Genomic DNA, 25374 nt, shown 5'->3' with positions numbered 1-25374 from the left:
TGACTGATCAGAAAGAACCAATAGGGAGCAAGTGCTTAGAAGGAGTATAAGAGGATGTAGTGCTTTAGTTTGTGTTTACCTATGAGATTACTTATACAAGCAAATGCAGGGCTTTAGAATGAAAATAGAGTGCTTAATTGTTTAAGCGGTGCTGCCCGATGCTGCTCTGTGCGCAAGACCACGCAAAAAGAGAGTTGCAGGGTTTTAAGAGAGAGAGATCAAGGAGTTTAGAATTGACCCAAAATGGCCAATAAAACTACAGCTTCTAGGCAGTAACCACTCCTACAAGGACAGGCAGGCTGCTCAGTGTTAACCACTGCCACTGGTGAACACAGAGACTTCCCTTTAGCCCAAGCAAGCACTGGCCTCTAAGAAACTTACAAACAGTTCAGAACAGCAAATCTGTAACTGAACTTTCTTAAATTTCAGAAAGTGGGAAAAAAGCAAGATTTGTTTTTCTTTTTTTGATTTAGTTTAAAGGTAGCAGAGATACACAAGTAGCAAAATATTCACAACAGTGCAATAAATGACCCTACACTTGAGTGCTAAGCCAAAGTCAGGTAAAATGCAATTATAAGAGAAAAAAATATTTTAAATTAAGTGCAACACAGGAAATGCAGTAAACAGGCTCTAGATGTGTTCTAAATACTGTTTCTAATACAGGTATAAACTTTAGCAAGCCAGAAAACGCCGAAAAGTAGGCGGCAAAGCAGTAATTCTAAACAAAAAATCAGAAGAAAATACTTAAAATCTCAAAAGTGGCTCCTTTCTTCTCTCAGCATTGTCTCCTCTTGGTAGGTGCTTCAGCAACAACTAACAAGCCTGGAAAGAAGCCAAAACTACAAGGCAGCAGGGTTTTAAGAGAGCTAAGAGAGATAAAGAAGTTATAGCTTGCCATAATGCTCCATCTGTGTTTCTGATCTTCACTAATCCTTGACAATCCCTCCCTCCAACCTGTGACTCTTGGTGGATTGAATTTTTCCAGGATTGGCTTCATAATAGGGGCACATATCTAGTCTCTTCTTATGTACTTTGTCTGCCACTAATTTAGGCAAACTTGATCTGAGGTAATTTAGAGGTGAGGATTATGGGTAGAGCCTAACTCGAGAGTTTGGAAGGAGCGAGCTGAAGAAAACAGCTGAGTCTGTTCCAAGGCTCAGCACTGAGCCCACAGTCAAGGCTTAGTGAAGATCGACAGCATAGATGGAACGTTGTGGTAAGAAATAACTTCTTTTTTATGCACATACTATGAAGATGGAGAGAAAAAAGTTGCTTGAAGAATTTAAAATCTTTGTCCTGTTAAATGTCATTTGTTATGGTCGGAGGGAAAAAAGAATACAAGATTTTAAATTCATAATATAAATTGAAAGAATGGCAGGTTGAAAATAGGAAAACATAGAGAATGGATATATAAAAGGGGGATATTCAGAACTGAAATAGATTGTGGTTTATCCAAAAGATATAAAAGAAGTAAATGAGCTAGAAATGGCTTCATTTTTCAGAGCATAGAGTGGTATGGGCTAGAAAATAAGTTTGAGAAGTAATAAAAGAAGGGAAAAGAGTAAAATGATTGCCTGGGGAGACGGCCAAAACAGATGAGATGAAAAGGGATAATGTTTTATGGGGGCAGCATATGTCAGTGAGTGTATATCTTGAAAACTGGACAGATGAGTAGAATGGATATTAAAGAAAAATACAGCAAAATATTTTGATTGTAGAAAATAGTAATATGAGAGTATATAATGAAATAAAAGACATAAGCGTAAAGTGGTGGCAGAATAAGAAATAAAAATAGAGAAAAATTTTAATGAAGACAGGAGGATATTTCTTCATTTTTAGGGAAAAGAGATGAGGAGAAATGGATGCAATGTTTTGATGAGGGAAATATTAGATATAGACAGAGAAAAATAATGGAAGCTGTGGAAATTTGTGCTTATAATGTATGAAATGAAAGTAATATAAGTAGTAGTATGGATTGTTAAAATAAAAATGTTAAGAATTCCCCTAGAAAAGGAGGTTGCTATGAGAGAAATGGAAGAAACAGTAAAATAAGGAAGGGATAAGTCATCAGCAGGAATGGATGGAATAAGTTATGAATATTATATAGGGAGAGATAAATACATATGAGAATTAATATTCTGTAAAATATTAAATGAATGGACAGAGGAAGGAGATAAATGAAGACATTTGTGGTGGGGGTAATTCAATTCATATGGAAAAATGAAAGACAAGATATGAAAAACTGGAGACAGATACAACTGGGGAATAGAAGTTATAAAATCTGTATGAAAATATAAAATATGATGCAGTTTGGATGGAATTATAGGAGAAGGGGGGTTTGTAATCAAGGGAAATGTTAGTAAAGGATATAAATATGTGATTTTGAAAGAAAACACGACCAGTAACATGGTGTAGCAAAGGCATTTGACAGGGTTATTCATAAAATGGTATGGAAGATTCTAGAGATGTATAGGATGGGAGAAAAAAATTGAGTGTTATAGAAATATGCTATAAGATGTTATGGGTGAAAGTCATGGTGAACAGATAAATGGGGATAAAGGTAAATCTTGGGAGAGAAGTTAAAGATGACCATTAAGTATGTATCAGAATTAATAATAAATACAAAAACTAAAACATATATGTGTGAAATGAAAGAAGCACAGTGGGATATGAAAAAAGGAGCTATACTGATTTGCTTGTCTTGCAGTTCATGTAGTAATTGTGGTTAAACATGATATATGGATAAGTGAAGTGGTGGCATGCATGGGGGAATTATTAAAGAAAGTTGGGTTACAGCTAAGGCAAACAAAATGTTTGGTAAAATTTAGTGGAATATATTATACTAGAAAAGAAATACATGTATTAGGAGTGAAATTTGGAGTATGAAAATGTAATAGTAGAACATGAAAGGAATAATGGTTGAGACGTTGTCATATATATTCAAAAAAAAAAAGAATATTTGTTAAATTTGTGCATGTTAGGAAAACTATCATATTTGTGTGTGCATATTTACAGCTGAAATGGAGAAAGATGCTAAAAATGTTTTATTTTTATTTGGGGATCAAGACTTAATCCAGCAAAAAGAGGAGTGATGTAGAATGAAAAAGTAGGAGGCTTGAATTTAAAAAATGATGTAGTGTACTTAGTATTTGGTGCACAGGGAAAATGTTATATGTAAAGTTAGAATACTTATGGAAATATGAAGGAAAAAAAGTGTTAAACAAGAAAAGATGGAAGGAAAATAATATGACAATAAAAATATGGGAGGTGAAAATTAATGAGAGTGACATGAAAGAAAGAAATTGGTAAACAAGAAAAGATAGAAGGAAGCTAATATGAGAATAAAATATATGGAAGATGAAAATTAATGAGACTGATATGAAAGAAAGAAATTGGTAAATAAGAAAAGTTAGAAGAAACTAATGAGAATAAGAAATGGAAGGTGAAAGTTAATAAGACTGCAAATAGAAAATTATGGTATAACAGTATTATGGAGAAATATATGGTGTATCCTTTTAGGGAATTAAAATATAAAATGCTATAAAGAATAGAAGTAATGTGTTTGAGAATTTTTACTAAGAAGGGGATTTAAAGTGGAGAATGTTGTTGGATAAGTTAGCAGTAAAAATTTAATATGAAATGTAAGTACTGGAAGAAGGAACATGTGATGATTGTAATGCGGATGAAACAACAAAACCTCATTTTAAAATGAGCGGTTTAAAGGAATATAAATGGGAAGGATTAAAAATAGAACAGTAGGTATGATATTGTATGTAAAATGAAAACAAAATTGAAAAATGAGACAGAATATTGTTGGTAGCAATCTAGAGATTGTGAAGAAGGATTATTCTATTAAAAAAAACAGATGATGAGTGGCCCCAACTGGCAAGATGGATATTTCTTATGTCCCAGGGAAGTGTTGGAAAAGATAAACAGATATCTAAGATATACAGATTGTACAAGGAGATGAAGAGGACAGGATTAGAAGATACAGGGAAGCTTGGAAGGAATAACTGAGCATGTTATAAATCCCCAAAAGTGGAAAGAGATATGGTTCCTACCAGGGAAAGCTTTGAGATCAAGAAATGTAAATGTTTTACTTGGCAATACTTGAATAAATATTTTTTTATGCCAAGCAGATTACAAAAAGATGCTTGTCAGTGTATGAAGTATTTGTTGATGTGAAGACATACAGAAGGGAGATTGGCAGGATTTATTCTGCAGTTGTAAAAAGATAAATTTAAGGTTTTGGAAAATCTACTGCGGGATATAGGGGAGGAAGATAATTCCTTAAGAAAAAGTAATAAACAGATTAGATGAACTTGCATGTATAAAAATGTTAGCACCAAAAAGGTGTTTACCAGAAAGTGGAAGGGCAGGAAAAATACTGAGGATTGAGGAAGTGGTGAACATAATGCAGGGAATTCAAGATCATGAGATGAGTGGAGGTGCTCAATAAAGGACATCTCAGAGATAAGTGGCTGCCATGGGTAAGTTACATGGTTGGAAACTTACCATTCAGTTAGGAAAGGAACATAGGGAAGAAGATAAGCAAAGGTTAAAATGTAATAAGTCGTAAGGTTATAATTAAATTGAAATTATCATCTTGCTTTGAGGTCATTAGGGTATAATTGTTAAACTCATCAGATCAGAATCTTTTAGTTTCTTATCTTTGTCCATTTAGTTTATTTTCTTATTGTTGCATAAGATATGAGAAGACTTCATACATGTAAGAAAAATATTAGTTTACTAAATAAGATATATGAGAAGAAATTTTTTTGTACTTTTTTGTTGAAATGTTTATTGTTGTAAATTTAAGCAAATTAAAAGAAATGGCAAAATTCAAAGTCTGATGAATGGACAGTTGTAACCAGTGGTACCAGCCTTTCTGTAATGTATAAATGAAGTAATTTTGTTTAATAAATAATTAAACCGTGAGCCATCATTGGATTTAGGACAGAAAGAGGAATCATGCATGTAGATTGCCTGAGGCTCGAATTGATCTTTGTCTTTTGAGTTACAGAAAGAATGATAAAGATAAGAAAATAGAGATGATAAAGTTATGTATTTCATATAGATTATCTGTTAACACTTAGAAAAGAAAGATAAGATATGAATATGAATTTGTAAATGTAAAGAAGTGTACGTAAATCAACGCTTACTCGTTTTGGTAAGTGCTCTGGGATCTTTTACAATCCACCTGAGTTGCCACCAACTCAAAGGATGGTATGTTCAGGCACGCAGCACCCCTACTTATGCTGCATTGCAGTGTCAGTATTGAAAAAATTAAACCAACTACCTGGTGTGGGAATAGAAACCACAGCTATTTGATCTTTCAGCACCAGACATGAGTGCACTATCTGTTGATCTGCTGAGTCTGTGAATAAGTTGTCATTGTTGCATATAGATTTCATTCATAATAGTATTGCAGCTGTGATCCTGTAGTGGACCTGTTGCTGGGTCAAAAGCATTTATAGGTGTATGAAAAAGATAGTTATCTAGAAAAGGAAATAGCAGCAGCAGTGCATGGATGTGAAAAAATGTCTGAGTACATGTATGATAAAGATGTTTAAATGGAAGCAGAATGCAAACCCTTGCAAGGCATAGTCATCAAGCCCATACACAAAACCATCAAGATTGCAGTGGATGTTAATTTACATAAATACAATCTGTAAGTGAGAGACCTGGCAAGGAGCTATTTATAGAAGGTATGTTGAATAAAGCAAATGACCTAATTTAGCTACATTGCTTATGCTTGAAACTTGCACATAGTAAAGGAAAAGCTGGAAAGAAATCAAGAGACAGAAGATGCTGCTCTGAATTTGCAAGACTAGCAAGTTTCAAAGTTGGAGACTGAATATCAACACATAAGCCATGCAAGTCTGCAGCTTGAAACTGAAGCTTTTGGTATGACAACTAAACCAAGACACTTATGTTTTTCTTAGGGAAGGTAGGAAGCTGTAAAAGAGGAGTTACTGACATTTGTGTGAAACAAATATGTGTATGCCAGGGATCCAAGAAGAGTTGCTACCATTTCTGACACTGGAAGTCCTTTTGCAAGAAAGTGGAGTCCATGGGAATTGTGATAATTGATAGCTGCAGAGTAAAGAGGAGAGACTGCTGCAGCTGTATCTTCAATTACACCTGTAATGTAGTAAGAACTCATGAGAAATGATGTCCAGTGTATGTGGTTATGTTAAGTATTCTGAGACATGAAAGGCCATTGGAGAAACCAACTGGCTTGACTGGATGACTGACAGACTGTTGGAAATGTTGGAAAGATGTCACAAAGCACTCCCTTTTTCATCACTCCTGTATATCTTTCCTGTAATTTACCAGACATGCCTTCTCCATAGATGCTGTCTCTGGCAGTCTCTCACTTGCAGGACAAGTTAAGAAAGGATTTTATTACCCACCTCTAACTTAAAACCAAGTGCTTCTGTCTCTCCTAAAGGACACCATCTAGGACACTCTCTCTCTCCTTTCCAGCCTTGAAGACTCCATTTCCTCCACAATCCCACTCTCGCTATCCAATTATGTACTATAAATACTATACTGAGTATTTTTCTTTTTCACTCTCCAGCTTTTAGCAGTTTATAGATTTTTAGGTACATTCCAAGATCATTGAGTATTATGACCATTCAAACATTGCCAGTACCCTCCTTCTCAAGGAAGGCCAACCTAGTCAATCCCGGAGTAAATATTTGGATACCCATCCAGCCATCTTGTTCATGTTTAAAGGAAGATAGTGAGTCTCACTGCTTAATATGCATGGGAAGAGTATTCCAACTCTTTTGATGGCACTGGGTTATAAACCTGTCCTTCCATCATGTTTTAGTTATCTTTGTTGATTTAGGGTCCTGGTTTCTAATAGTGGTAGAGATACTGGACTTGAAGAGCAGCAGGAGGTCCAAGACAATCTAATCTCTGGTACAGTAAGAACGGCAGAGATCTCTTCTCAAATGACTGCAAGACTGTAAGGCGATAAAGCTTCCAGCCTCTCTCGGTTGCTCAGGAACTTGAGGGCTGTGATTTGTTTTGGTTAGGAATGTTTGGGATTTTGCTAAGTGTTTGCTATGTTTATTGAGATACATTCCAAAAGGGGCATTGTACTCTATAATTGGCTTGATTGATACTAAGTATAAGGAAGTGATTACCTCTTCAGACCCTGATGATATTCCTGTGGCAATTAGCTGGACTAAATAAAAAGATTGCCTGACAACTGTTAGGTCCCAAAATGCTTTTTCATTTTATAATGGCGTGCTGTTTATACAGTATAATGAGAGGAGGCATTGTCTATCAAAAGTGATGATACTGGAGGATTAAGCATGTCGTTTGAGCTCATTTTTAGTATAGCAGGAGTTTACTAGGGAGAGTTAATTCTGGAGGGTTTGTGTTTTATAAGGTGGCTTAATAAACTACATGCAGACTATTAGCCAGGGATATTCAGTCTCTGCTTGGTTGTCTAAAAGTAAATACCAAAAAAGGAGAGGTCCCAGCACTGAGCCGGCACCAGTGGTCACTTTCCATACCGTCTGATGAGGCACCTGCAACTCGCACAATATGGGTTCTGTCTTTCAGCCAGTTTGCTATCCATCATATAAAATATGATGAGTTGATTTTTAGCATTTGGTTTTTGTATAATGCCAACATGGGGGATGGAGTGGTAAAGCATGTGCACTGCATGTCCACCATCCATCACTTTCTAAACATTTCACTATTGTAGTTTTCCAGTTGCCATATAATTCATCCTGTGTTGCATTTGTACTTCATTGTACAGAACTTATTTTTTCCTGTTTGATTCTGTTTGTTTCTTATAAATGATTTTTTTACCTGGACTGTGCCTGTAAATGGTCATTTTGGATCAGTGTACTACTGTGGTACACACATTTAAATTATACATAGCCCTTGTCACTTTTAGTTCAAAGTTAAGGATAATTTTAAAGTGATCAGTGTAATATAGTGCATTATACCTCATAAGCAAGCAATGTGAATTTGCATGTAATAAAGTACACAGTTCTTGCAAAATCTATATGAGTACACATCTCTTTGAGGCTAAAACATATCAGAAATATGTATATCCTTAATCCTGGCATTACATAAAGTGTCAGTTCAGCGAAATGCTTACTTTTCAGGCACTGGCCCCTCTAAACATAATCCTCAAATTCCTGTTCCGCAGATATCTATTTCCCTGATGTTTTACCCAACCCTGATTTTATTGGCAGCTGCCTTACACTTATCGGAGTTGCTGTCATTAGCTGTTTACCAGGTAGAGATGCCAGCAGTGTCCATGTTTCACAGGTTTTGGGCTTAGCAGGCATCTTCTTTATAAATGTCAGTTAGACCGACATTATTAATTTTATGGTGCAGCACCTCAGTCTTTCTTCCCCAGTGAGCTGATATTGTCAATGGCTGAGTTTCAGATAATGACTTCTCACCTGCATTGTGCCCACTTGATACAGTTAAGTTTCACTTATTTATCCCACCCATTGACTCCCCTTGAGGTTTTCTTTGCATCTCCAGCTACCTCACTCTTAGGGAGGAGTTGCCTTCACAAAGGCCATCAATTACTTCTTTCTCACATCTCTCCATCTCCTCCAATTTGACCCTTAATTTAGATAAATATTATTTATAGAAGAGAAGTGGACACTGAGTCTTTGAAGTGGTCTCTCTCAAGGAAATAATAAAAGTAGATGACGTTTGTATTACACATGATATGACTTGTGGCACTTCTGTAAATTTTTTAACCATTCTTTAAATCTTTAACTTTGCATTTCGCCAAAAGAGAAATGTTATCTCAAAATGTATTAGTTAACTCCACATATCTATCTCAGCTTGAAAGAACACTTGGCTAACAGCCTGAACCTTCGGTACAAATTTTAACAGGCTGTGCTTATATTATCTCATCTAATAATTACAGGCTTATTATAAACAGGTCACTTCATTTAGATTGGATAGTTTTTATAACATATTGTTAGCATTTTATTTCATAGTAACTGTTCTCTGGCATCAGGCATTCCCACGGTTTGAACATGTGTCTAATTTATGATAACAGTTTAAATTTTTGACTTTGTCACAATGTTAATAACTGTTTTATCTTAGATGAATAACAAACCATTTAAATGTATGACACAGTCTAGTACATGTTTAGTATAAAGCAATATATGATGACAAATATTTCACTGGCATAGTGGAATAAAGGTGTAATTACAGTCCATTTGACTGGGGTTTCACTAGTGGCACGTGAGACTGACAGAGTGGCAAGGAGTGATGGGCATTCATCAGCAGCACTTTCTTAGTGGAGATATGATCAAAGAGGGGAGTTGCTCCTAGTTGTAAACAACAAGCTTTGGACACTGGGAAGGGAGTGGGTAGGCCATATAAAGACCCCTCCTGGATTGATACAAAGATGGCTGAGCCCCATGATGCCCTTATGATACATGACTGTCCAAGAGGGTCAGAGATAAGCAGGTAGACCTGCCGTAAACCTAGGGTATGGGGGATCCAGACAGATTAAATGATATTGCAAGGGAGACCAATATATAAATATATATATATATATATATATATATATATATATGTCTATATATATATATATGTATATATATATATATATATATATATATATATAGATATATAGATATATATAGATATCTATATATGTGAGACACATTTGACGTTGCTGCTTTTAAATAGTGAATATTTGCTTGAGAGTCTGTAGAGAGTATACGTCAGCATTTATACAGCTATTAAAGACAAATTTTAAAACTCAGGAAACTGACAGGGCCCATAATGTACTTACTTGATATACTCTGTTGTGCTGTGCAAATCACAAGCAACTCATAGCATAACTTCAGTCACATAACATGGTGTGAAAAGGCACATTAACATTAGGTGAGGCTTTGGCAGTAGGTAAGTATGTAAAGCACCTCATATCGTTCTGAAATATTTTCACAATGCTCAGCACCTTTAGACAGTTTTATATATGAATTAGAATAGCTGTGTAAAAGTAGCAGATGTTACTGCATATTTTTTCCAGGTCAGATAGTCCTTGGTCACAAAAAAAAACTGATAAAAAAATGTATTTTTCTTCAAACTTGTAATGTCATTAATGAAGTGAAGCAGACATATAGACACTTTTTTTATATTAGAAAAAATATGTCTATAGTTGTCACAAAGAATGCAGTCTGACTTTGAAGGTTACAAAATCATAATGACTTTACAATAATGAACATGCTGGATACCACGTTTATTTTTTTCAGAAACCAGCTGCACTAAGTTTGTCATGTGATATAGGACATAAAGATGTTCTTCGTGTTTCACTGTTGCAGTCATTACATTTGGGTAATCTGCTGGCAGGTTGCCGTCAGTCTTCCTGAATTCCAAAGTCTTGGGTCCTGCATCAGTTGCTGTCTCCTCTTCCATGACGTCAGGTCGTCAGGGGTATAAAACATGCAGCAGATGCCATTTTATGTAGTCTTTCTTGCCGCGCGGTGCCCGAAGCAGAAGCATTTCGCAAGTGCCGGTCGGCCGACTACTGGAATATTCGAGTTTGAGTTTCAGAACCGAAATCTTCACTAAAGCTAAGTACCCCATTGGGGAAACTTTTTCTTGCTCCATACCGATGTCAAAAAAAGTTAATAATTGTACTACTTGTGGGAAGCAAATACCTCATAAGGATTTCCATTTATACTGTATTCCTTGCCTAGGCCCTGATCACAACTTGCTTGACTGTTGGTTTTGTGCTAGATTTAACCAGCAGAAAATAAAGAATTGCAGGAATTATTGCATGCAGCTGAACAGGTTGGAAAGCATACTTTGCAATGTGGTTTTGACTCCTTAGAGGCCTCCTGCAGGGCCGCAGTTACTGGATCTTTGATTAGGAGGCATGCCTGGCTAAAGGAACAAAATTTGCCTGATCATGTTAAAGCTAAATTGCTAGATGCACCTTTACAGCATGATACTCTGTTTGGTATTAAGGCAGAAGAGGTTTTAAAGAAAATGGAAGACAAAGCTAAGTCTATGCAAACTGTTAAAGACTTCTTACAAGTGCAGCCACCAAGATTCAGTAGACACTGGCCTACAAAAAATTGGTCCTTTCCTGTGTCAGCCAGAGCTCAAAGGGACAAATCCAGATGTCCTAAGGGTTCCAGATACCAGGCGCAAGATTCATACAAGTCAAAGCAATGGGGCGCTTCTACCTCCAAATCTGGAGGAGATAAAGCACAACCCTACAGAAAACAGTCCCAATGGACTTCCCTCTGCCTACACCAAGCACTTATCTTTTGGCAGCACCCTTTGAGGGAAAATTAGCACTTATTGCTCAAAATTGGCAGTTAATAACCCAGGACAAGTGGGTACTAAACATAGTATCACAGGGATACAGATTCCAGTTCCACACTCTGCCAATGGCAAACGGTTGGCCAGATCTGCCAAAAAAGTCAATGGGCAGAGGCACAGAAACAGGTTACATCCCTCATGGGTATGGGGGCCATTCAGCCAGTACCAGAACAGGAAAAAGGGCAAGGTTTTTACTCAAGACTGTTCTTGGTACCCAGAAAGGACAAGGCCTAGCGGCTAATACTGGATTTATCGATTTTGAACACATTCCTGGACGTTCCAAAATTCAAAATGCTGACTTTGCAGCAGCTTCTGCCCATGCTGGGCAAGAATGTTTGGCTGGTGACATTAGACCTAAAAGAGGCATACCTGCATGTCCCAATAAGACAGTCATGCAGAAGATACCTCAGATTCCAGACTGGCTTAATGCATTACCAATTCTCTGCACTGCCCTTTGTAAAGACCGTGGGCACAGTAGATAAGCCAAAGTGCCTGGCACCAGTAATTGCATTTTGCAGACAAAGAAGTATACAAATATATCCTTAATTGGACAACTGTCTCATTCAAGCAGAGAACAAGGACATTGTTCTTCGACACCTGGTGTTTGTGAAAAGGCTTCTAACATGCCTAGGGTACACAATAAACAAAAAGAAATGACAACTGGTACCCTCTCAAACGATAACATTCCTGGATGCAAGCTTGAATACAACTCCTCAGATGGCTTACCTCACATACGACAAGCAAAGGCAACTGAATACTTACTTCAAACTGATGGCAACAAAAACCCAGTTATCTGCAAGACAAATTCTGCAGGCTTTGGGCTTCATGGCATCCTGCATCCTACTGATTCCATATGCAAGACTGCATATGAGGAAACTTCAGTGGTACCTAAAAAGTTTATGGAGTCAACATTCTCACAGTCTGGAAACAATGATTCCTCTCATTCCCTGCCTATAACAGGAGTTTCTATGGTGGGCAAAAGGCATGTCACCAAAACATGGGATGGACCTTCACTCTACCCCCTGCCAGCCAAACCTTAACTACAGACGCATCATATTATTCCTGGGTGGCCCACATGGCAGGAAGATGCATTCAGGGCATATGGACCCCAAAACAAATGCATCTACATATCAACCAGAAAGAGATGCTAGCTGTTCAAAATGCCCTAACAGCCTTCAAGGGCTTACTTCATCCAGGACAACTAGTGATAAAGACGGACAACACCACGGTCATGTGGTATATAAACAAGCAAAGGGTCACACACTCATACCCCCTTTGCAGATTAGCCATGGCACCGTGGGACACAGCTTTGACCTACCAAATACATCTTCAGGCTCAATTCCTGCCAGGAAAGCAAAATACTCTGGCAGACGATTTAAGCAGAAACCTTATGGATCCTCACGAGTGGAAACTAAATCCACAAGTCTTCAGCATGATAACAGAGAAATGGGGGAGCCCAGACATAGATCTATTTGCCTCTCCTCAAAATTATCAATTAAAAAGATTCTGCACAAGGACTTATCACGGACAAGCATGGAAAGTGGACGCCCTATCCTTCAGTTGGAAAAAACTATCAGTTTTCTCCTTTCCTCCTCTGCATCTCCTCCCCAAGGTCCTCCTAAAAGTCAGACATGAGAAACCAAAGATGATACTAATTGCCCCGGACTGGCCCCGCCAATACTGGTACCCAATCCTAAGGAACTTGTCTCATTACCCAGCTTGGACCTTGCCTCAAAGACCTCAACTACTGTCCCAGCAAAACAATCAGATCCTGCACAATCAACTCCAGACACTGAACCTGGAAGCATGGCTGATCATGTAGTTATACAGACAACTCCTCTCAGTAAAGCTGTGATGGATGTCATTTTGGAAGCTAGAAGGCCTAGTACTAGAAAATCTTATGCTGATAAATGGAAGAGATTCTGTACTTGGAATCGAGCACAATGAACTGAGAGCAGAACCAAATATTCCTCAGATATTACAATACTTAACTGAGATGCTTGACAAAGGCCTATCTTTCACTTCAATTAAAATCCATGCCTCTGCCATTTCGGCTCATTACAATATAGAGCCACCAATCTTTTCTCATCCTTTACTAAAGCAGTATCTTAGAGAAGCCAAAATTTAAGGCCTCCTAGAAGATCACCATTACCTGCATGGGACCTCAATTATGTGTTGGAAAAGCTCACCCTGCCTCCATTTGAACCAGCTGCCACCGCTAATATAAAGTTCTTATCATGGAAAACAGCTCTGCTACTAGCAATTACTTCAGTAAGAAGAGTTTCAGAGCTTCAGGCCCTCATGGCTGTAGAGCCTTTTATCATATTTTACCCAGACAGGGTGTCTCTGAGGACAAATCCTACATTTATGCCTAAGGTGGTTTCCAGTGTGGCTCTTAACCAAACAATTCATCTGCCTACTTTTTATCCACATCCACAGAACAAGGGGGAGAGAATTCTGCATTCCTTGGATGTACACAGACAGCTAAGATTCTACTTGAGCAGGACTAAAGCTCCAAGAAAAACTGAGCAATTACTAGTGACATACGCTGCAGGATCAGAAGGAAAGGCTATTTCAAAGCAGACAGTTTCAAAGTGGATAAGTCACTGCATCTGTTTCTGCTACTCACACCATGGTAAACCTGTGCCCAAGGGCATTAGGTCTCATTCCACCAGAGTTGCAGCTACTTCAGCAGCCTTTCTCAGAGGAGTACCAACCAAAGACATTCTAGTGGCTGCTACTTAGAGCTCTGTTCACACTTTCACAAAGCATTATCATTTGCCTCTCTACTCTACGTCCAGGGCAGACTTTGCCACTGCAGTTCTGCAGGGCCTTATAGCTGCACCTAATGTTGTTTAGCTCCAGCTTCCCAACCATAGCTTTGGGATTCTACCCAAAGGTAATGACTGCAACAGTGAAACACAAAGTACATAGTACAGTTGTGTACAATTACCATAAATGTAGATGTTTGAGTGTATTCACTGTTGCAGTCCAGGTTACCCACCCGCCATCCCCCTGTCATTCTGGAGTTTATCTATCCTTCTCTATCTTCTACAACCTATGTGGTGTATTTGCTTGTAGATGAAGGTAAAGTTTATATTGATGTATGTGTATATATATATATATATATATATATATATATATTTATTTTTTTTTTTATATTTTTTTGCTACCTTTTTGGGGGCACCTGACATCTGGGGCAAGAAAAACTAAAGAAAATGGCATCTGCTGCATATTTTGTACCCCTGACGACCTGACGTCATGGAAGAGGAAACAGCAACCGACGCAGGACCCAAGACTTTGGAATTCAGGCCGACTGAGGGCAACCTGCCAGCAGATTACACAAATGTAATGACTGCAACAGTGAATACACTCGAACATCTACATTTATGGTAAGTGTACACAACTGTACTTTCTGACTACTCAAATCCATTATAACATTTTTTTCATACTATAGCAATTTTTAAGTAGTGATGGACATTAACCTGGGTAAACATAGTTATATTACAGCTCCCTTCCCAAAAGGAGTTTGTAAAATAAATGTCTGGCATTAAAACAGTCCTTCTGGGTGATATCTACATTATTGGCTTTATTCAAAATACTGCTTACATTAGCAGGATGCACCCTGACACTTTGGCCTTGGCTGCAAAGAAGGCTTACTGGATCTGATAACCCTCCTAAGGATTGCTTTCTCTTGGCAAATACTCCCAGAACTACTATTACAAGTTCAGAGGCTACTTGAAAAATAATCTTTTCCTCAAGCTCCATATATCCATTTACTTTTCAACAAAGCCATGGCTGTGTACAAGATGTTCATCGTGTTTCACTGCTGCAGTCATTACACTTGGGTTATCCTGCCGTCAGGCGGTCCCGCAGTTGGCCAGAATTCTAAAGTCTTGGTCCGGCGTTGGTTGCTGTTGCTTCTTCCCTGACGTCAGTGCGTCAGGGGTATGTAAGATGCAGCCGACGCCATTTTCTTCAGTCTTTCTTGCCGCCCGGTGCCCGAAGCAAAAGCAGTTCGCAAGTGCCGGTCGGCCGACTCCTGAGATTTTCAATTCGAATTTCAGAACCGATCTTCAATAAAGCTAAGTACCCTGTTGGGGAAACTTTTTCTTGCCTCAGACCGATGTCAGTAAAAGTTAATAATTGTATTTCTTGTGGGAAGCAAATACCTCATAAGGAGTTTCATTCTTACTGTATTCCTTGCCTAGGCCCAGATCACAACGTCACTAGTTGTCGGTTTTGTGCTGGATTTAACAAACGCACTATTAAACGTTGGTTTGATTTTGTTCGCCATTACTTTGGCTGGAGGTTTAATTATACCATGCGGTCGGAACAACCGACGACCGGAATACACAAAAAAACGCAAAGACAAGGATAAGGACAGGCATCCGAGGCCCAAAACTGATGATGAAGCCTCTTCTAGGCCAGTCGCTGGTTCGCCAGTTCTCAGTGAGGTGCTTTCGCAGCCCCTGACACCCGCTACCTCAGAGCCACAGGCCGCCTCCGACTCCCATGTGGAGTAGTCTCGGCCTCTGGATACTCAAGGTGTTGGGCCTACGGAAACTAACCCTTCAGATGGGTCTGGAGCTGCTGAGCAGGCATTGGCTTCTGAGGGTGTTTTCAGACCTTCACAGCTTACCATAAATCTGCAACCAAGTCTAAAACTCCATTAAAGGTAAAGAAGCAAGTACAGCATTCACCTGGACAGGCCTCCATGTCTAAAAAACATATGCTCAAAATGGCCAAAGACTTAATTACTCTGATCAGTGTTTCCCATCCCCCTCCTGATAAAAGGCCTAGGCAGGATACAGATTATGATTCCTCTGACCAGGTTTCCATTTCTGATTCCTCTTCAGACCAGGGATACTCCTTACCCCCCTATGAGGACTCCGATGCTGAAGAATCAATTCCTTCAGCCTTTCCTCCTGAGTTTTACTGTTTTGTGGAAACTTTACATACCATGAGGGAACATTTCCATTGGGAGGGCCAGGATTACTCAGAATCCAAGAAAAGGCTCAGAGACTTTCTTTTTTTGCCTCAGCACAGGCCCCTTGCTATTCCGCCAGTGCTAGATATTGTGGATGATGTGTTCTCTGAATCCAGTTTAAATCCTGATTCTTTGCCCCCTGCACCAGTCAAGCCAGACAGGTACTACAGAGTCCCTGACTCTCACAAATTTCTTTATAAAAACCCTGCTGCTGACCCAGAAACTATTTCCCAGGGTCCCAAAGGGGTAAAGGCTTCCACGGCTAAAAATCCAGTTCCCTCTGACAGGGATTCTAGAGCATTAAGACAGATGGGGGAAGAAAGTTTACACTTCTACAACTTTAGCAGTGAGAGCTCTAAATTGCCAGTTTCACATGCTTAAATACCAGCAATATTTAATGTCTCTGTTAAAACAGAAAATGCTTACAAGTTCAGAACATCCTGATTATAAGGAAATGAAGGATTTATTGCATGCAGCCGAACAAGTGGGAAAACATACTCTGCAATGTGGTTTTGATTCATTAGAGGCTTCTTGTAGAGCAGCACAGGATCTGTGATTCGAAGGCATGCTTGGTTAAAAGAACAAAGTTTACCAGATCATGTTAAGGCAAAATTATTGGATGCTCCTTTACAGCAGGATATTTTATTTAGTGTTAAGGCAGAAGAGGTATTAAAGAAAATGGAGGATAAGGCAAAATCTATGCAAACAGTGAAGGATTTCTTACAGGTACAGCCACCTCAATTTAGCAGAAATTGGCCTTCAAAGAATTGGTCCTTTCCAGTGTCAGACAGACCACAAAGAGGCAGATACAGACACCCAAGAGGCAGATCTCAGCCCCAAGGCTCTTACAGACCACGACAGTGGGGTGCTTCAACCCCAAAAGGAAGTGAAGACAAGTCACAACCTTATAGGAAACAGTCCCAATGACTTCCCCCTTCGAATGCCAAGCACTTACCTTTTGGCGGCTCCCTTAGGGGGAAAACTAGCACTTTTTTCTCAAAATTGGCATTTAATCACCCAAGACAAATGGGTTCTGAATAGTGTGTCTCAAGGTAACAGGTTCCACTTTCACACTCTACCAAGGCTAAAAGGAATGCCAGACCTGCCACAAAATCAATGGACAGAGGCACAAAAACAAATTACAGCCCTCATGGACATGAGAGCTATTCAAAAAGTGCCACAACAGGAACAAGGACAAGGATTTTACTCAAGACTTTTTCTGGTCCCCGGAAAGGACAAAGCCTGGAGACCCATACTAGACCTTTCCACTCTAAATACTTACCTGGATGTTCCAAAATTCAAAATGTTGACACTACAGCAGCTTCTACCCATTCTGGGCAAGAAGGCTTGGCTTGTTACTTTGGACCTCAAAGAAGCATACCTGCATGTCCCTATCAGACAAAATTGCAGAAGATACCTCAGATTTATAGCTGGTTCAATGCATTACCAATTCTCTGCACTGCCCTTTGGCTTATCTATTGTGCCCAGGGTCTTCACAAAGTGCCTGGCACCAGTAATTGCATTTTGCAGACAAAAAAGAATTCAAATATATCCATACTTGGACGACTGCCTTATTCAAGCAGAGAGCAAGGACATTCTTCTAAAGCATCTGGCGTTTGTAAAAAGATTGCTAATTTGCCTGGGGTACACAGTAAATGAAAAGAAGTCAAAACTAGTGCCCTCACAAGAGATAATATTCCTGGGTGCCAGCTTAAATACAACGGCCCAGATGGCTTATCTCACACCAGACAAGCAAGAACAACTGACTCAGTACTTTCAATTGATGGCAACAAAAACCCAACTCCCTGCAAGAAAAATTCTGCAGGCCTTGGGATTCATGGCATCCTGCATACTACTAATTCCATATGCCAGACTGCATATGAGGAAATTACAATGGTACCTAAAAAGTGTTTGGACTCAACACTGCCACAGTTTGGAAGCAGTAATACCTCTAATTCCCTGCCTGCAACAGGAGTTTCGATGGTGGGCACAGGCATGTCAGCTGAACAAGAGACAGCCTTTCATTCTACCCACAGCCAGGTAGACACTAACAACAGATGCTTCGGATTATGCCTGGGGAGCACACATGGCAGAAAAATGTATTCAGGGCAAGTGGGCCGCAGACCAAATGCATCTTCACATCAATCAAAAAGAGATGTTAGCTGTGCAAAAAGCCCTAACAGCTTTCAAGGACCTTCTTCATCCAGGACATCTATTAACAGACAGCACCACAGTTATGTGGTACATAAACAAGCAAGGGGGCACTCATTCTTATGCCCTATGCAGACAAGCCATGACCTTGTGGAACACAGCTCTAACCTGTCAAGTTCGTCTGCAAGCACAATTCCTGCCAGGAAAGAAAAATACTCTGGCAGACGACTTAAGCAGAAACATCATGGATCCTCACGAGTGGAAATTAAATCCACAAGTATTCAGCATGATAACGCAAAAATGGGGGTACCCAGACATAGATCTTTTTGCCTCTCCAATGAATTGCCAACTACAAAAATTCTGCACAAGGACTTGTCACGCACAAGCATGGAAGGTGGATGCTCTCTCCTTCAGCTGGAAAAGCCTAAAAGTTTATGCCTTCCCACCACTGCCTCTCCTTTCAAAGGTACTCCTAAACGCCAAACAAGAAAAACCACAGATGATCCTGATTGCCCCAGACTGGCCACGCCAGCACTGGTACCCAGTCTTAAAGAACTTAGCTCAAGGCCCACCATGGATTTTACCTCAAACTCCGCACCTTCTGACTCAACAAAACAATTAGATCCTGCACAGTCTGCTCAAAACCTTAAACCTGGCTGCATGGCAGATTCCTTAGTCAAGCAGACAACACCTCTCTCTAAAGCTGTTATGGATGTCATTTTTGAGGCCAGGAGGCCTAGCACCAGGAAATCTTATTCAGAAAAGTGGAAGAGATTCTGTGCCTGGAACCAGGCTCAAAGTTTTGACCCTCTTGTCCCAAATATCCCTCAGATATTACAATACTTAACTGAGATGCTGGACAAAGGACTATCCTTTTCATCCATTAAGATCCACACCTCTGCCATCTCGGCTCATTACAACACAGATCCTCCTATTTTCTCGCATCCATTGCTAAAACAGTACCTCAGAGGGGCTAAAAACATAAGACCGCCCCGGAGAGCACCAACACCAACTTGGGACCTCAGTTTTTGTCTTGGAAAAACTAACTTTACCTCCTTTTGAACCAGCCAATTCAGCAGAATTAAAATATGTGTCATGGAAAACTGCTCTGCTTCTGGCAATAACCTCAGCACGAAGAGACTCAGAGTTACAGGCACTAATGGCAGTGGAGCCTTTCACCAAGACAAGGTTTCTTTAAGAACAAAGCCTTCATTTATGCCAAAGGTAGTATCCACTGTGGCTCTTAACCAAACTATTCACTTGCCAACTTTTTATCCAAATCCCCAGAATAAAGGGGAGAGGCATCTGCATTCATTGGACATACACAGACAGTTACGTTTCTACTTGGACAAAACAAAAGCTTTCAGAAAAACTGAGCAATTGTTTGTAGCATATGCTGCAGGATCACAGGGAAAGGCTATTTCAAAGCAGACCATTTCAAAGTGGATAGGACACTGTATCCGTTTCTGCTACACACAGCATGGGAAATCTGTACCTAGTAACATTAGGCCACATTCCACCAGGGCAACAGCCACTTCAACTGCCTACCTTAGAGGAGTACCTACCAAAGATATCTTGGAAGCTGCAACTTGGAGTTCAGTGCACACCTTTACCAAGCATTATCACTTGCCTCTTTATTCTAGATCCAGAGCTGGCTTTGCCACTGCAGTGCTGCAGGGCCTCATAGCCACCCCAAATCCTCTATAGAACCAGTCACCCAACCTCAGCTTTGGGATTCAACCCAAGTGTAATGACTGCAGCAGTGAAACACGATGAACATAGTACAGTTTTGTACCTACCATAAATGTAGATGTTCGAGTGTCTTCACTGCTGCAGTCCAGGTTACCCTCCCTCCATCCCCTCTTTCTTAGCTGGGACTTATCTACACTTTTCTACCCTATACTATCTATGTGGTATATTTGCTGGTAACTGAAGTTTTTGGTTTTACTTTTTATGTATGTTTCATTAGCAATATGTATTGCCTACCTATTTGGGGGCACCTGACATCTGGGGCAAGAAAAACTGAAGAAAATGGCGTCGGCTGCATCTTCTATACCCCTGGCGCACTGACGTCAGGGAAGAAACGACAGCAACCGACGCCGGAACAAGACTTTGGAACTGTGGCCGACTGCGGGACCGCCTGATGGCAGGATAACCCAAGTGTAATGACTGCAGCAGTGAAGACACTCAAACATCTACATTTATGGTAGGTACAAAACTGTACTTTTGGGCAGCATGGGTTTACATCCTTCACATCATCCTTAATGATGATGATGAAGTATGTCAAACATGTTGTGTGCATAAGTACTGAATGAAATGTAGTACTCTTGTTGCAAATAAAATTCCTGACAGGTCCTGGAATGAAAACATCTCAGATTTCCACTAATTTTACTGTGGGCAGTCTCATCTTCCAATTTGCATGTAATGCCGCAGATGGAGCTGACAGGAGAGGGGGAGTCGTCATTTTAATATCCTCACCAAATGTCATATGACCTTCAGAAACTCTTTCTTCAAAGGATCTTAGATATTTAGGCCTGCAATAGATAGCAGAAGATTAAGAAGAAAAAGGGTAGACTCTTACAACTGCAGGATTAAAGTTTTACCCTTTGCAGTGTTTGCCAGAATGCAGATGAGTCCAGGGAACTTTTATCTCTCCTTAGCTTACAGCCCCAGCAGCTGGACATCAACTATCCACTCCCATTTAGAGCCCAGCACTGTCATTTTCCCATAGATCGGAGATCTCAGCGTTTTCATGGCAAGACAGACAAACTTGCGTGAGTTCCAGTAGACCCTCTTTCCATTCAACCATCTGGCAATGGAGGTCAGAGGGATAGTCTTCATGTATGCTTGTTTCACCCGGGGGGGGGGGGCATGATGAGAAAGGTCATAACTTAAAGACAAGTCAGTTGCTCTTCTCCTTCCCCATACCGTCATTGCCCTTATTGGATATACAACAAAGCATAATTAAAGGACAATCAATCAGAGTGGCTAGGATGACTACAGTAAAGGATGATTTTCTTGAAGAAATAAATTTTCTGAAAAAATTATTTTTGGACAGAGGGTATCCTGAAACTTTAGTACATGATGTCACCAATTATATTATTAAGGAGTGGGGAAAGAAATATACACCGGTTTTGGGAATAGGACCAGCGCCCAAGCAGGAAGTATCAAATGGCCAAAATTACCAAAGGGCATGTATTGTTAAATTTGGTAAACAGGCTGGTGCATTCAAAGAAATTATTGACAGGAATTGGAATATTATTACCAGCGATGATAACATTAATGAAAGACTGGGGTCAAAGCCTTTGTTTGTATATAAAACTGATAATAATATTAAGAGAATATTTGAAGTAAGATCTCACAGGAATAATACATATATGAATAAGGACAAACAAGGGACCACTAAATGTGGACATTGTAACCAGTGCAGTAATATCATTGATAAGGATAGTGTAATACTTAGTAATATTCTAAGAAGTAAGATTAGGTTTAGTAAAGGAAATTGTCAAACACAGCATTTGATATATCTGGCAATATGCTCCTCCTGTCAACAATTCTATGTGGGTAAAACTGACAGGAGATTAAAGGAGAGAATTTATGACCATTTGTACTGCATAAGAAAGAAGGATAATAATAATGCCTTATTTAGACATTTAAACAATAGTCCGGATTGTATAGGTTTTAAGTTTGGCATTTTGGAAGTAATCAAACAGAATCCTAGGGGTGGAGACATCAAGGCACAAGTTTCAGAAAAGGAAATTAAATGGCAAATAAGACTAAATGCAACGGTACCTCCAGGCCTGAATGATTGTATACCCACCAAGCCCCTTATAAGAGACTAGATCCCATTCAGTGTACTATTTAGTGTATTTAGTGTATTATTTAGCGTATTGTATGTTTTATGTGTTGTGTTTTACAGATAGCTAAGTATCATATTTATTTAGCATAGAATATATTGATGTTATACAGGTTGTTATAAGTAAGAATTACCTGTGCATACATATGCAATAAAAGTGTTATATAAATTATACATTATCAAGTAATAGCAGCATGAATTTTGCACAAAGTTTTATAGGAAAATTTTTAATAATACAGATAGTAGTTTTTAAACATATGTAATTAGGTATGTGTTAATAAACAATGTAATGTTGGACATTTTAAAATAGAAATTAATAACAATATGATCTTTAATATTACCATATGTATATTAGAACATGTAAATGTTCAAGGAAGTGACACAAGCATTAGATAAAACAACTGTGACTTTAAGGTAATAATAATTTTTAATTGATTAATTGGGTTTTTGGCGGTTTTTCTGGTATAAATATAAGTGTTTTAAATTAATTAAGTGTTCTGATGAAGTCTACGACTGAGTAGATGAAAGCGCTTAACTTGCTGTTTCTTATGTGAAAAAATAAAAATATTTGGATCGTGACTGCTTTACTAGAACTTTTTTCTGGTTCGTTTGGGACTTTGGGGATATACAACCTTGTCAAAGTACCCTGGGAAGGAAGGGAGGTACAGGAACCATGAACTATGAATTAAATCTAGGTTTTCCTTTTGTTACCAAAAACAATAAGAAATTTCTGAGTCATTCTAGACTCAAGTGGCCTTAACACGGTCAACCAGGATAATCTTTCTCAAGGCCACATTTTCTTTGTTCCTCTCATGAGTTTTCAGAGGAAATTGCATGTGCTGTTTTGACCTAAATATCTGTTTGTATTTAAACATAGCAGAGCCTTTGAAAAGGTTCCTTTGCTTCCAGATAGGAGCCAATCACTTTCAGTTTTACACTGTTCCATTCAGCCTCGTGTCCACTGCAGCAGAGATCATCAAGCCCATGTCCGTAGTCACAACTCATTTAAGGCTATGGAGCACCAGAGTTTTCCCCTATTTAGATGTGTAGCACCTGACAGTGGCCGCTATAGGCAGTTATTTCATACAGCTGGAGTATCTGTGCTCCGTATTTCCCTCCCCAGAGGTCATTGTGAATTTGCAGAATATACTCTGATGCTAGTTCAGGTATTGGCTTTCATAGTCCATTTCCTAGACATCAAGATTTCTTTAACATCTTTACTCCTAAAAACACTTCAGGGTCGTGTATCGTGTCACAGACTTTTCAACTGTTCCACTCACATCGAGTAGTCAGATTTTTACTTCATTTCTTCTGTGACATTAGTGGTTACAAGAGACAGTGGATCTTCCAAATATTTGCAGAAAACATGGCCTAGTAGATTATTTTTATTCCCTGCTGCTTGAAAGTCCTTGACTCAACCGTTTCTTTTAGCAGCCACAAATTCATCCCTGCTTGTATGTGGGTTACTTAGGGCTTTGCAGCATATAGAGTGTATAGATTTAAATATACTAATTCCTGTTTACAAAGAGTAGTGTTGCTTCTGGAAGGCAGCCTGTATAATTGTGTTGCCTCTGGAAGGCAGTCTGTGTAAATACTACTTGGAGGCCATTAACTCGTAGCGTTATCTGTGTTGTGTAGCATTCTGGCAAACATTCATATGCTAAATAGCGTCAGGTGTAGAAATGTTGTTTCAGAAGTTAGTATGTGTCAAATATATCTTGTCAATAATGTATGTGTTTGGAAGAACAGAAATATGCTTTTCATTGACCATAATGACTATTGTACCACCCTTTATCAGTGCTTTTGGTACCCAGTAGGCATCTAGTTATTAGCACGTTAATACATCTATGGAAATCTTATTTATGAACTGTGTAGCAATGACAGAATGGAGAATCATATTTATAATTTAATAGTGACTGAAACAAAGGCCTTGGACAACTTCCGGAGTAATAATGAGATTGTTGTCTAGCTGTTCCTTGATGTTGAATGATTCCAGATACGCTACTGTGAATTCTATTTTGGTATCAAGAGGAAACTGACACTGAATGCTCTCTGTAAACATGTTAGAATTTGGAAATTGTCATGAATTTGTGTAGTCTACTACATGTTGTATTACAATATACCAGGAGAAGTAATGAATATAAAAAACTTTTATGAATGTACTGAGGATGAACAGAAACCCAGGTCTAAATAGCAATGGAAGCCTGAAACCAGTGTTTAAATCATGTGGCTTTAAGAAGTAAGTGTGTTTCATTTCATACGTAATACAATCGCTGAAGGTTTTTTTGATCACTTGAAGACACACTTTTGTGTGTGAAAGCTTGTGATCTGATTTTGTCCACTTCATTCCATTAACCTGTGAGAATACAGTTCCAAAGTTCAGGACTGATTGGCTGCCTTTTCCCAGCTTGAGACTCCATACTTGAGCTCCTCCTATCTACCCGTAATGCCCTGTGCTCCACATTACCCCCGATCTTGTTTGCTGCCCTTGGTGTTAGCAGAAAGTTCAGACTGGAGCTTTTCCTTCTGCATTTTTGGGTGAGTCTTTCCTTTTCTTGTGCTTCCTACCTGCCTTTTCTCATTTTTTGCCTTCCGTTCCTACCTAGACTCCCACGTTCTTGTCCGTAAGGCTTCTTTTTTTCTCAAAAAAAAAAATTTTTCTTTTTCTTCTTCTTGCCCTCTTTCTACACATGGCTGATCAAAAGCCATTAGACTTTAAAAAGTGCACTTTCTGTGGGCAAAAGATTCCCTTATCTGATGCCTATGGGGAGTGCTTGTACTGTTTGGGGCCTCTCCACCTGGATACCCCTATGATATTTGCAGAGCTTTTCATCCCTTGGCTCTGTCAGAGAGGAGAAACAAACTCATTTTAAAGGGGTTGCTTCCTCCTTTTGCCACTTCGAGTACTCCTTCCACATCAGGGGCTCAACCCTCAGCTAAGAATCCCAAGGATTCCTGAGAGTCCAGGAGGCTGTCTCCCATGCAGTCCTCTTCGGAATCCCTGTGAAAGAAATCCAGGTCTTTGGAACTGACGTAA

General features: G+C 39.2%; 1 protein-coding gene across 1 annotated transcript in view; it reads left to right on the top strand.

The window, feature by feature from the left end:
• The window catches only part of TXNDC16 (thioredoxin domain containing 16), a 1725832-nt gene that overhangs the window by 1043549 nt on the left and 656909 nt on the right, over positions 1–25374 (top strand). The gene's annotated exons all lie outside the window — the stretch shown is intronic.

Source organism: Protopterus annectens, chromosome 6.part0, assembly GCF_019279795.1.
Source record: "Protopterus annectens isolate FY-2018-M chromosome 6.part0, PAN1.0, whole genome shotgun sequence".
Classification (NCBI taxonomy): Eukaryota; Metazoa; Chordata; order Ceratodontiformes; family Protopteridae; genus Protopterus; species Protopterus annectens.
Note: the sequence above shows the minus strand (reverse complement) of the source record. Positions and strands in the feature narration are given on the sequence as shown.